The 12,897-nt window shown below is 36.7% G+C and overlaps 1 protein-coding gene across 1 annotated transcript in view; it reads left to right on the forward strand.

Annotated features, from left to right (window-relative positions):
* Positions 1-12,897, forward strand: part of MRPL3 (mitochondrial ribosomal protein L3) — a 67,225-nt gene that overhangs the window by 15,669 nt on the left and 38,659 nt on the right. The gene's annotated exons all lie outside the window — the stretch shown is intronic.

Raw genomic sequence — 12,897 nt, forward strand, 5'->3', positions numbered from 1 at the left:
CACAATGCTTGCCAAATTCCCATGTAGGTTTTCTAATTCTTAAGGTCAACAGCAGTATTAAGTGAGGGCAGAGGATCTTGTTGTATGACTAAAGGCTGCTGTTATCTTCTGAGGAGTAACTTGATAAGGAAAAAGATGTGAATGAAAGTTTCAGTGGGAAAAACACTTTAGGTAGGAAATTGTTTCAAGTTGGAAAAGGCAGAAGAGGAGTCTTACAAAAACATTGCAAGAGAGAGGAGGGACAAAAAAGAATGGATATGCATGATATAAATACGAATGTAAATCTTATATATGGGCTTGTCTACACTACCGCTTGGGGTCAATCTAAGATACGCAACTTCAGCTATGTGAATAGCGTAGCTGAAGTTGACGTACTTAGATCTATTTACCACGGTGTCTTCACTGCAGTAAGTTGACAGCTGACGTTCTCCCATTGACTGCACTTGCTCTTCTTATTCTGGTGGAGTACCGGAGTCGATGGGAGAGAGCTCAGCGGTCGATTTATCACGTCTATACTAGACGCAATAAATTGACGCCCACTGGATCGATTGCTGCCCGCCGATTTGGCAGGTAGTGTAGACAAGCTGTACAAGGTGGTACCATTTCTTGTGTCATGGTTCAGTTGCAGACGTTCTTAATACTCTCCTCCATAGCAATTATAGGTTAGTAAAATTTGGCATGAATTGGTCCATAGAACCAGAGTCCCAAATCCAGGATTTCCAAAAAACATGCAAAGGAACCACTCCTTGTTCAGAAAAAACAGGTAAACTAAGCTAAATTTGGTGGGTTTATTTCACCTATTTTTTTGAGATATGTTTCAAATAATTACAATCTGTCTGATTTTCCCCTCCTCACCCCACACCCCAAGTTTCTCACAAACTTCTTGCCAGACTTCCCTATATTTAAAAAAAAACCAAAAAGTCCAGTGTCAAATTTTTGGCAGCGAAGCATTCGCGAGAAACTTCAAGGAGTTGGTGAAGTTAAAAAAAAAAAAAAAAAAAGTGGTGAAAATTGGGCTTTTAATGGCCATTTTCTAGTTATTGAAATATAAACAGGTGAATTGCATTGTTAATCACAATTGATATTTACTGATTTCACCATTCTATTTTTATTAAATAAATGTAGATGTCGTTTCTTCATACCTAAACATGAAGGAGGGCTATTTTAGTTGGAAAAAATGACTATTTTTTAAAACTTATTTTTGTTGATTTAGCACTTTTCTTCCATATCACCATGCTGCTAAAGTGTGTGCCAAAGCATACTGTTCATCATAGGTGCTCTGATATTACCATATTATATGAGGGGAAGGTGGAGCGCTATTTAGGAAGATATATTATTTGTACTACATTATTTCCTAGGAACCTCAGTTATGGAGTGGGAGCCTTTTGTGGTAGACACAAAACAGGTATGTAACAAAGACAACAGTTTCTGCCTGAGAGTGCTCTCAATTGATGTGACAGATGGGATATAACGCACACACTGGCTGAAGGGTGGGCTAGAAGGATGTTTAGTGGAAAAACTGCAATCATCGCTTGGCACTTTCCTAGCCAATGTCAGACCAGAATAATTCGTCAGCATCAGGGCAGAGAGGTAGTTTTTGTAGAGGATAAGGTGGAGGTTTACAGTAATTGATGGGAAGTTTTCCGCATGCATGTGAAACAGATGGGAGAAAATTCAGAGGTACTGGAGAAAGAAGCCCATAACCGGGCAATCAAGGCTGCCATCATTAGCAGAGTGAAGATAGTGTTCAGTAGCTTAATATATCTGATATAGAGGATGTGGATAAAGAGTCAAGGTCCTTTAATGCAAATACAAAAACTTGTGATTGATTTGGTGGAGGAGGGGAGAGCCAGTGGAGGGATGCAAAGAGAGGGGGTTAATGTGGTCAGAATGGCAGGTCAGGAAGATGACCTCAGCAGCAGCATTTTGAATAGACGTGCGGTGCGCGGGAGCAACAGGGTTGCCAGGCATCTACAGTATGTGGTCTGTTATATTTTTTTCCACATTCCAGCCTTTCTTCTCTGCTAACAAGCATCGCTATACCTTTCCTTGTAGGGTGGGAGGAATGCTTTCTGCTCACACCACTGTGAATACCAGTTTATGGCTCAAATGATAGAGGGTGCATCCTGCCACCAAAAATCAGTTTTATCCTTTCCGAGACATGCGTAATATCCACTGATCTAGACAATAGGAATCACAAATCTTCTTATTTCAATAAAGTATATTTGTGTCATGATGTACTGTGAAGCAGGCCCAGTCTCTACTCCTGTTTCCCCTTTTGTGAACTGAAAATCCCTAACTGCTTCCATAGGAGTGTTGAGAGATTTAATTGGCTAATATTCAGTGCTTTGAAAATACAAAGCATTATGGGATGTCTACATAGGGAAATGGACTGGGATAGCTGTAGTGGAATAAGCAATAGCTATATTACAATAACTCCTTGTGCAGTTACTCTGAAATAAGTAACTTCATTTGGGAATAATGCCCTCATGGGGAATTTTTCTTGCATAGCTATACCAGAATATCTTATTCCATTATAGCTATGCCAGTCAATTTCCCTGTATAAACAAGCCTTTATTTTTGTTTGTTAGAAAACCCCCTCAGAAAAGTGTAATGTGCTGGGATGGACCGGTTGTATGTGGGGGTAGATACCAGTTTTGTAAACTAAGGTCTTTGATATGTGGTTTTTTGTTGTTGTTTTTTTAAGTTCAATACCTATAACATCTAGAAACTATATCAATACAATATATGAAGGAAAATCTCTTAGAATGTCCAATCTTTCAGACCGGAGTAGGTGAGGTATCAATCAGAATGAATTGTTTGGTAGAAATAGGGAAGTAAATCCTTGCTTCTATTATGTTTGTGGGACGTGGCAGCATACTAAAATCACCTTTCTATCTGTCTTGGAAGACTAGTCCTATTAACAAAGCAGCTTGTTTGCAAAGCAAAGCACTGTATCATTAGTACATTAGGTGATTGTTTTTAGAACACTTCAAAAAAAGCCCCTGAGTGCTTTGCTTTTTTAATAAATTAAAAATAATTTCTCAGAAGCTAAAGGGCCATCCTAAATTCTAGATAGCAAGGCTTCCAGGGCAGGAACTATGTCTGTACATTTCCAGGTATAACAAAGGTGCTATCTAATAATTAATGTGTTTTATGAAATAGATGTCAGCAGTATTTTTTTTTAAATCAAGATGTAGGAAAAGTTTCCTTGTGGAGGTGAGAGCGGGTTAAAGCTCATATATAATTTACCAATATATCTTGCTAGATGCTATTTAGAATGACTGGGAAACTAAATATAGAACTGGTTTCCTGGCCTCTTTCAGTCTGTATGACAGATCCACCCCATCTTTTGAGTTACGAGTTGTAATCTAGAATATCTTTTCCCTCTAGTTATTTGCCTGATAATTTTTAAAAGGTATCTAAATTAGTTATTCCTAATGCTGCTTTTGGTAGTCTGTTCCATATAACCTATATATGCAGCTCTTAATATAGAAATTACTCTTAAATTCTTAACTCTTATTATTAACTTTAGGTTTTCTTATGATGTTTTGCTCTCAGTATGAGAGGTTTCAGAGTAACAGCCGTGTTAGTCTGTATTCGCAAAAAGAAAAGGAGTACCTGTGGCACCTTAGAGACTAACCAATTTATTTGAGCATAAGCTTTCGTGAGCTACAGCTCACTTCTTCGGATGCATACTGTGGAAAAGTATGGTAGGTCTCTAAGGTGCCACAAGTACTCCTGCTCTCAGTATGATTCTGTAATCTTTCCAGTGCTCCTCTGTATCTGATGTGTTATAAATTTCTTTCTGTACCTCTTTTTGCCTCTCCTTTTTTGTGTGTGTTTTGTGCTCATCTACATTGGCTTCTTTCCTGTAACTCTATATTTAGATTGCCTCATGACCCCTTGGCAAACATTAAATTGTCTTTGAATATATGGTTTCCCCTTTGTGCCCTTTACTTCTACTTGCTTCCATTCAGTTTCATCCAACATTGCCTCCAAAACACTTATGTTCCCATCTTTTTGGTTTCATTCTAAGCTTTTTTTAATGGATGCAGCTGCCTGAACAGCTATTCATAAGTGCAATGCTCAGTGAGCAATAGCATAAAAATATCGCAGAAACCTTTGAGCTGTTGAGGGCAAGGAAATTCTTTGAAAAATGCCCACAATGTTTTAGGCTGCCGCTAGCTGTTTAGACAGAATGCATTGATACAAATACACTTGAGCGATGTAGTGGTGGGTAGGCAAAGGGTTTGTCATGGGAAGAACTATTAACTTTAACTAATTGAAAACTTTAGTTTGCTTTAACTAGGTCAGATGTCTGTCAGAACCCAGTTACATCAAACCTGGTTCTACAGGATTTATAACTGTGAAATGGCTATGCCAACTTCCAATTTTGTGTGGATTAGCTTTAACAATACAACACCATCTGTTAGTGAGCAGCGATCACTCTCTGTCATGTTGACCAACATTTTCTCATTGTTTATTTGTACTTCCTCATTGGTCTGTATCCGTCTGTTATCTCTTGTCTTATACTTACTGTAAACCCTTTGGGGCAGAGACTGTCTCTTTGTTCTGTGTTTGTACAACACCTAGCATAATGAGGTCCTGGGCTCCTAGCACCACACTAATACAAATAATGATAGTGATCATTGAAAGAGTTTTGGAGATGCTGGTTACTAATGAGTTGTAATGCTTCCTGGCCCATGCTTTCAGTATGAGATAGTCCATGTTGGGGTTGTGATTGGAAATGCTGTCTGGGAATACAGGAAGTTCTACTTTATAGTAATTTACAACTGTTTTATATAGTTGTCATTAAAAATATGCCTGCAACAATCACAGGGTTTGGAACGGCAGTGATTCTCTCCTGAATGTGGAAGACCTATTGATTAAACTCTCTCTCCCATTCTCTGTCTCCCACATAATGCTGCTATACACCACTATAAAAAATATTACTCTTTCAGCATGTAGGCCATAGTGTGTCACTGCTGCGGTTCACTGATGTGACAGATTTTTCAAGAACTCAAGTATCGGTGTAAGGGGATGGAATGGCATACTTCCCTTCTCAGTAACAAACAATGAATGGGGTTGCTGTGTCAACTCTGCTTTTTGAGGAACCAACCTTGGCTGTTGAACTCTGTAGTTTGCTATTATTCCTGTGACTGGGACTTCTGTTCCAGTCTGTTCTCATGCTCAGCTCCCACCTGCCACACACACTCTGTATATATTCCATCCACCTTGTTCCTTATCATGACTTCTTTTCTACACTGTATTTTTCACTCTTCTTGCATAACTTAAGAAAACCCATAGGTTTTAGATCCTTAGTCCTTCTCAGAGGTTGTTCCTACATTACCAAAGTTCAGAGACACACAAGGTAGTTAAATAAATTTTGAGTATTTTGATAGTTTGTGAGTTGAAAGTGAGGAAAAATGACAGTGGCAGTTGTCCTTGGATATTTTTGCAGCATTTGACTCTCATCCAGCTAATGCCATTAATTCACTAGCTTTGCCAATAAATGGTTCGTGTAAACTTGTTTTAAAAATTAATTTTATGATCAGTGAGAGCTTCATGCACAAAACTTTTTAGAGCTCTAGAGTCTTAAATCCAATATTAAAGAAAAATTCCCTAAGTAAAGTGCAGTTCTGGCAGATACAAGTGTATTTGGTAGCTGGTGGAGAGCTATTAGCATTCTTATAGTAATGCATTCTTCTAGATTACAGCAAAATACACCATAATTGATGTACCAAAATTCAGGGTCTCTGAATCAGATGTGTAACTATAGTGCTGCTACTATGTGTAATGTTATGGATTTCTTTTAGAGAAATGGGTTCCTTTCACCTAGATGTTTAAAGAACATTGTGGAATATAATTCTTTAAATGTAATGTCACAAACAGAATGAGTTATATGCAGTATTACACTGAATCTTACACACACTCATCCCTGACAAAGTTAAACTCAAAAATAAGCCCTTGTGGGAAAATGCTAAAAATTCAGTATGTTAAAATTCCTAGTTCAGTGCACTCTGAGGTCTAACAGTTCTCAAAAAGCCTTATTTTTCCTTTCCTAAAAAGCTTTGTTTTGGAGTTAACCTGAAAAGCACTTATTGCAAGGGTGCAATCTTACTTTCCATCTTAGTCAAGAAGAAAAATAATAAAAAAAACAATCAAAAAGCTTTGCAGTTGGCTCTGCACTATTTCACAGAGATCTGATCCATGAAGTAATATATAGTCTGAACTCATTTGTAACTTTCAAAACTGCTGGAAATGCTCTTAAAAGTTTGCTAGTTACTTCAGTGAATAGACAATTGTTTTCCTTCAAAAACCTAATTCCAAATTCATCAGGTATGAGATGAGGTGGTTACATGTTTTAAAAATATTAGTTTTACAGAGGTTCGTTTTTATAGAAAAACAAATTTGCCATTGTCACGGTTCCTCCCCCACTCTGAACTCTAGGGTACAGATGTGGGGACCTGCATGAAAAACCTCCTAAGCTTATCTTTACCAGCTTAGGTCAAAACTTCCCCAAGGTACAAAATATTACCCCCGTTATCCTTGGAATGGCCGCTACCACCACCAAACTAATACTGGTTACTGGGGAAGAGCTGTTTGGACGCGTCCTTCCCCCCAAAATACTTCCCAAAACCTTGCACCCCACTTCCTGGACAAGGTTTGGTAAAAAGCCTCACCAATTTGCCTAGGTGACTACAGACCCAGACCCTTGGATCTTAAGAACAATGAACAATCCTCCCAACACTTGCACCCCCCTTTCCTGGGAAATGTTGGATAAAAAGCCTCACCAATTTGCATAGGTGACCACAGACCCAAACCCTTGGATCTGAGAACAATGAAAAAGCATTCAGTGTTTTACAAGAAGACTTTTAATAAAAAATAGAAGTAAATAGAAATAAAGAAATCCCCCCTGTAAAATCAGGATGGTATATATCTTACAGGGTAATTAGATTCAAAAACATAGAGAACCCCTCTAGGCAAAACCTTAAGTTACAAAAAAGATACACAGACAGAAATAGTTATTCTATTCAGCACAATTCTTTTCTCAGCCATTTAAAGAAATCATAATCTAACACATACCTAGCTACATTACTTACTAAAAGTTCTAAGACTCCATTCCTGTTCTGTCCCCGGCCAAGACGACTACAGACAGACACACAAACCCTTTGTTTCTCTCCCTCCTCCCAGCTTTTGAAAGTATCTTGTCTCCTCATTGGTCATTTTGGTCAGGTGCCAGCGAGGTTACCTTTAGCTTCTTAACCCTTTACAGGTGAGAGGAGCTTTCCCCTGGCCAGGAGGGATTTCAAAGGGGTTTACCCTTCCCTTTGTATTTATGACAGCCATCATTCATTTTTTTTCTCAACTTTGACAGCAGAAAGAGTTGTTGCTTTTTTGAGGAAATGGCTAAAAAAGTGAATCTTACATTTCATTAGCTTCTTGCATTTCATTTTAGATAGGTTTAAATGACCAAGACATGTAAAATTTAGGCATACATTGCTTCAGAAGGCAAGAAAAACAGAATAATTCGTGATTGTGGTGTTTTTGTTTTGGTTTTTTTGCTTTCTAATGTTTTTCAAAGAATGCTTTTTTTATTTTTAAATATGATTTAACACTGGACATTTATATTGCTAAATGAAAGCAGAGGTAGGCCTAGTAAAGGCACATTATCATAGAAGGGCATTTTGGAGATTAAAATAGGAGTTGAAGTTGATAGGTGATCTTTCTGTAGTGACACTTTTTGTTACGTGTCTTGCTCATGATGTAAAGTCAAATGCTCAGGTGTTTTTATATGTGTGTGTTTTCCCTTTTTGTTGTTTGTTGTTTAATGTGGTAAAATGCTCTGGTTTACAAAATCAGTGATTATTGTCAACTGGTAGTCGCTTGCATTTTGGAAAGTGATCATATGTGTGTTTAATCCAGCATAAAGTTTATGGTATAGTTTAAAAATTCTTTTTTATAATAGACTTCAGTGGAACTGGGAACCAGAATTTAGTAGCACTTATGAACGTGCCTTGGAAAGAGAGAACACACACTTAGTTGAGGGCAAAATATAACTTCAGTTTTGAGCATCACATTTCAGTTTTGAACCTCTTTTTACATGCAAGAAAAGTGTAAAGATTTTATTAATGATAACTTTTTTATGTCAGCTGTAACCTGCAGAATATTTCTGACCTGATGCATGGTATTGTATAATCCCAACATGCTTTGAAGCAGACGGTCCAGGAAAGGTGCTCTCTTATTGCCATTTGGACACATGCTGTGCTCTATTATACTTTGCTGCTACTTCCATTTAATGAGTATTTGGAAAGGTATGACCATTGACATATCAGGGATTTTGGCACTTACCAAAAAACAAAACAAAAACCAGCCTTCTTGGTTGTTTTTTTTAAATACTTGGTAGCAAAATAAGAGTCTAGACTCACTGGTATACTTTAACGCCATGTTTCAGTTTTCTTAAGTTAAGTGTTATTCAAGCCGAAAAATACATTGTGCGTTTCTAAAATATTTGACTAAGCAACTGAGATTTTGTTCCTTTACAACATTAAAATAATTTTTATCCCCAAAATGCCACAGTAAGCATTATTTCAGATCTGTTATGTATGACATATTTGCCACAAGCTAAGTGGTAGTTTTAAATAGGATTCTTTATTTTAAGTAAGTCATCTCATTATATGCTGACATTTTGCTTACATTAAAACTGAAAAATGAGGTATTACACAGTATTATATGGTTGACTTGAACAGCTGTTTTCCCTCAGGTAACACCAGGAAGACTGTCTATATACACTCTATTTTAAATTCTGCTTATCATTATTTTCATTTCATTTAACCTGCACGTTAGTTCTTGCTTTGAACTCCAATAAATGCTTCTTGCTGTCCAGGACTATTTTATGGGATTTGGGTAAGCATGTTTTCAAATAGTAGCTTTTGGTGTGGAAAGGTTATGTTGTAGTCAATTCATTCCATAGAAAAGGAGTGAAGTGATGTATATTGGATTTTATAAAAGGAGTGTTCTCTAGCAACTTCATTTATACTAGTACTGTATGAAATGATAGCCAATACCATATTCTTCAGAATGGGAAGCACTTACTGGTTATAGTTTGTGCTAGCGATGGGAAATACCTTAGGAGATGCTTTATATCCTAGATATTTTGTCTTTAACATATCAGAATCTTCGTAAAATACTATTTGGCTATTTTTCACACTTATCATGCACATTGTGTAAAGAGTTGTCACTTTGGATGGGCTATCACCAGCAGGAGAGTGAATTTGTGTGGGGGGGTGGAGGGTGAGAAAACCTGGATTTGTGCTGGAAATGGCCCACCTGATGATCACTTTAGATAAGCTATTACCAGCAGGACAGTGGGGTGGGAGGAGGTATTGTTTCATATTCTCTGTGTATATATAAAGTCTGCTGCAGTTTCCACGGTATGCATCCGATGAAGTGAGCTGTAGCTCACAAAAGCTCATGCTCAAATAAATTGGTTAGTCTCTAAGGTGCCACAAGTACTCCTTTTCTTTTTGCGAATACAGACTAACACGGCTGTTACTCTGAAACCTACTTTCTAATATGTATTTTCTAAATATATCATGTCAGATATGATAAATTTAACTTGATTCGGTCAAAGTGGGGTGGATATACTAATTTTGCATAACTTAGTTGTGTATGGTTTCAGAGTAGCAGCCGTGTTAGTCTGTATTCGCAAAAAGAAAAGGAGGACTTGTGGCACCTTAGAGACTAACAAATACATTTGAGCATAAGCTTTCGTGAGCTACTGAATGCATCCGATGAAGTGAGCTATAGCTCACGAAAGCTTATGCTCAAATAAATTTGTTAGTCTCTAAGGTGCCACAAGTACTCCTTTTCTAATTTGTGTATGAAAGTGCAAATTAAAGGCCCAATCTGGCAAACCCTTCCTTAAAATTAATGGGATTATATCCATGAGTACAAGCTTACAGGATCATACTTTTCTTATGCCTGATTTGAGTTTGTATTAAACTATAATTGTATTCAGTTTAAAATTGTGCACAGTGTTTGGAGAGGTTAGGTCTTGTTCAGTAGATACAGAAACGGGAAGTCAGGATATGAGACCTTGCAGGAGTTCTTTGAGTCAACCATAAATCAAGTGGTAACTCCAATTAATAATGAAGCAAAACGCCTAAAAAAGGGGAGGTTTGGCCATTATTTTGTCATGTATGCCTTAAGAACAGGATGAGAATGTCAACTGATCACATTCTAGAAGAAAGGTTTATACTGAAGTGTGGTACAGCTCTAACTCTGAAATATTTCAATCATCTGATTCATCTTGCCCACTCAAAGTTCAATTTCAAAATGTGTGTTGAAGAGTGGCACATGAAATGGAGCACCTTTCGAGGAAGTGGTGACCCAGCTAATAGATTCACATTGCTTTGGGGATTTATTCCTGTTTCATTAACTGTTATAAAATGTTTATTTAGGTTTAACCTCAATAGTATATATTGTTGTGTTCATATATGTTGTTACTAGCTGTACAAATTCACTTATGATGATAGGCCATTTCAAAACAAATGTATTTGAAATTAAGACCTTGTCCATTAAATATGCTTTAAAAAGTCAGCAAGATTAATGTAAATACTGATTGAGGCACTGACAGATTTCAAAACAATTTAGAGACTGGGAGGCTTAAATTATATAGAATTCAACTCTGGTGTTCAGTAGTATTTTGTGTAGGAGAATGACCTAGTAAATTTTATTAAGTTCTTTGCCTTATTATTTGACGTGACTCATTAGTTATGCTGTATTGTTTAGGATCACATACTCGTTCAGATTGGCAATGCACACACACGTGGTTTTTGTTTAAAATAAAACTCTAGGTTGTAGGACCCTTCCATTCACTAGAATATAGTACAGGTAAAACCGGGTAACTAACCTACTTAAAAGTACCAGTAAAAAGGTGTCTTAAAAGCCTACTAATTCTCTAATTGCTGTAGTATTTTTTTTCTTTTCCTTGAGTTACTAGTATGGGACCTGATCTTGTGAGGTGCTGAGTACCCTCAGCTCACATTAGTTTCAAATCACTCTGCACCTTGTAAGGTCAGCCCATAGGTTAAAATCCTTCTTAAGTGGCAAAAATAAATGTAGAGGTTTCATGAAAAATCCATTTTGTGCATAGCAGAGAAGCACACAGGTTTGTATAGATTGCCATGTCTGTTCAAGAAGGGCTCAGATTAGAACAGTCTCATGTTGATAGCAAGGATCACAGTGGATTGGCCCCACGAGCATGGATGTACCTATACAGGTCCTTTGCACTAAGTTTGACTTAAACCATTTGTAATAGTCCCTTACTTTAAATAATACTAAATCTGAATTGTTCTGTATTTTAAAAAGGGAAATGGACAGTTAAACCTCTAAAACAAACGTAGCATAAGAAAGTGAATGTGACTGGGGAAAAAATATACATTGCTCTGTGTAATGTTCTTTTCCTGCAATGTAAATTGACAGAATAAATGATTGTACATTATAAGTGCTTAAACTTACTTCAAGATGAAAGGCAACTTTTTCTTCTGTATAAAAAGTATTACAGGCAATGTGCAAATCAAAATATTATGTCCAGAAAGGCTATAGGGCAAGTTGCTCTGGTAAAGCAATTCAAAGGTCTCCATTCCATTCTTCACAGTGCAAAAAGATCTGATGGAAGAGCCATGGTAGACCTCAAAGCACTAAACACATATATTGCCTCCATTGTGAAACTAGAAGAATTTCCTTTACATTAGCCAGTGTAAGAGAAGGATTTTTCAGACCTCCATGAATAAAGAATACTTTCATATTCCAGTTCAACACACTGGAAATTTAAGATTAATCAGAACACTATTCTTTAGTCTGTCCATGTTTCCTGTAAATTCATTTAGGGCCCCAATCCTGCAAAATTTGAGCGTTTGTTCAAAGTGATATATATGCATAAGGAAACAATTGGATTACAACTGAGAGCAGAAAGTAGGTGAGTGCGGTATGCTACTGCATTGCATAAATTATTAAAAATGGGAAACGTTATCCCATAGTACAAGCAGCACTTGCTGAAAACAAGTCTTCTAGTACATACTGGAGTAAACGATTATTCCTGGAGTGCTGCCCCTTAAATATATACACTTGGTGAAATTGCTTTTTGATTTTTACTTTTTGAAAGTACTGTTTACAGCAGAGTAGATAGTTTGTGTCTAAACAATTGGCTTTCTGGATGAACTATTTGAGGTGGATGTTCAGTTTCATGACACATGGGATTATGCTGCTTGATTAAAGTTGACAGGACCATTTTATTTGATACTGGTTTCTTCAGATGTTGAATTTTGGTTTTTATTAATGCCTTTCTGCTGCTGAAGAACTATGTCCCAATTTCTCTGTGTGGTCACTGTTCACTTATCATGAGACCTAGTTGCTTTGGAGTTTGGTTATTTACTAGGTCCATCTTTCTGCTAGAGATGCCAGAAGTGGCCTACTTACACTGCAATAATTGATAACGTATTTTAAAGAGAAGAATAGAATTTCTACAGAACATACATGTGAGACTTCAAGTATTCCCACTTCTGATTCTTGTAAGTTACAAATTCACAGATATTTTTCTGACATTGCTGCAGAGCAAAAATAAACTCTGAGATATTAAAGCTAATAAAAATTTAAGAATTATATACTGAAGTTAGTTCTGCTTGCAATAATAAATTAAGGTGGAAACTTGCTGTGATAAGCTTTAAAAATTTATCAGATATATGGTATCTGATGTAAACTTTGTGATTTTGAAGACATGTTCCATGTTTGACTAGTTTTGTTGTAGTTTTACGATTTTGAAATTGATGTCAAATTAATTTGTATAATAATGTGAATTATGAATGTTTGCAGAGTAAGTAGTTTTCTGAC

Source organism: Lepidochelys olivacea (genome assembly GCF_965140295.1).
Source record: "Lepidochelys olivacea isolate rLepOli2 genome assembly, chromosome: 2".
NCBI lineage: Eukaryota > Metazoa > Chordata > Testudines > Cheloniidae > Lepidochelys > Lepidochelys olivacea.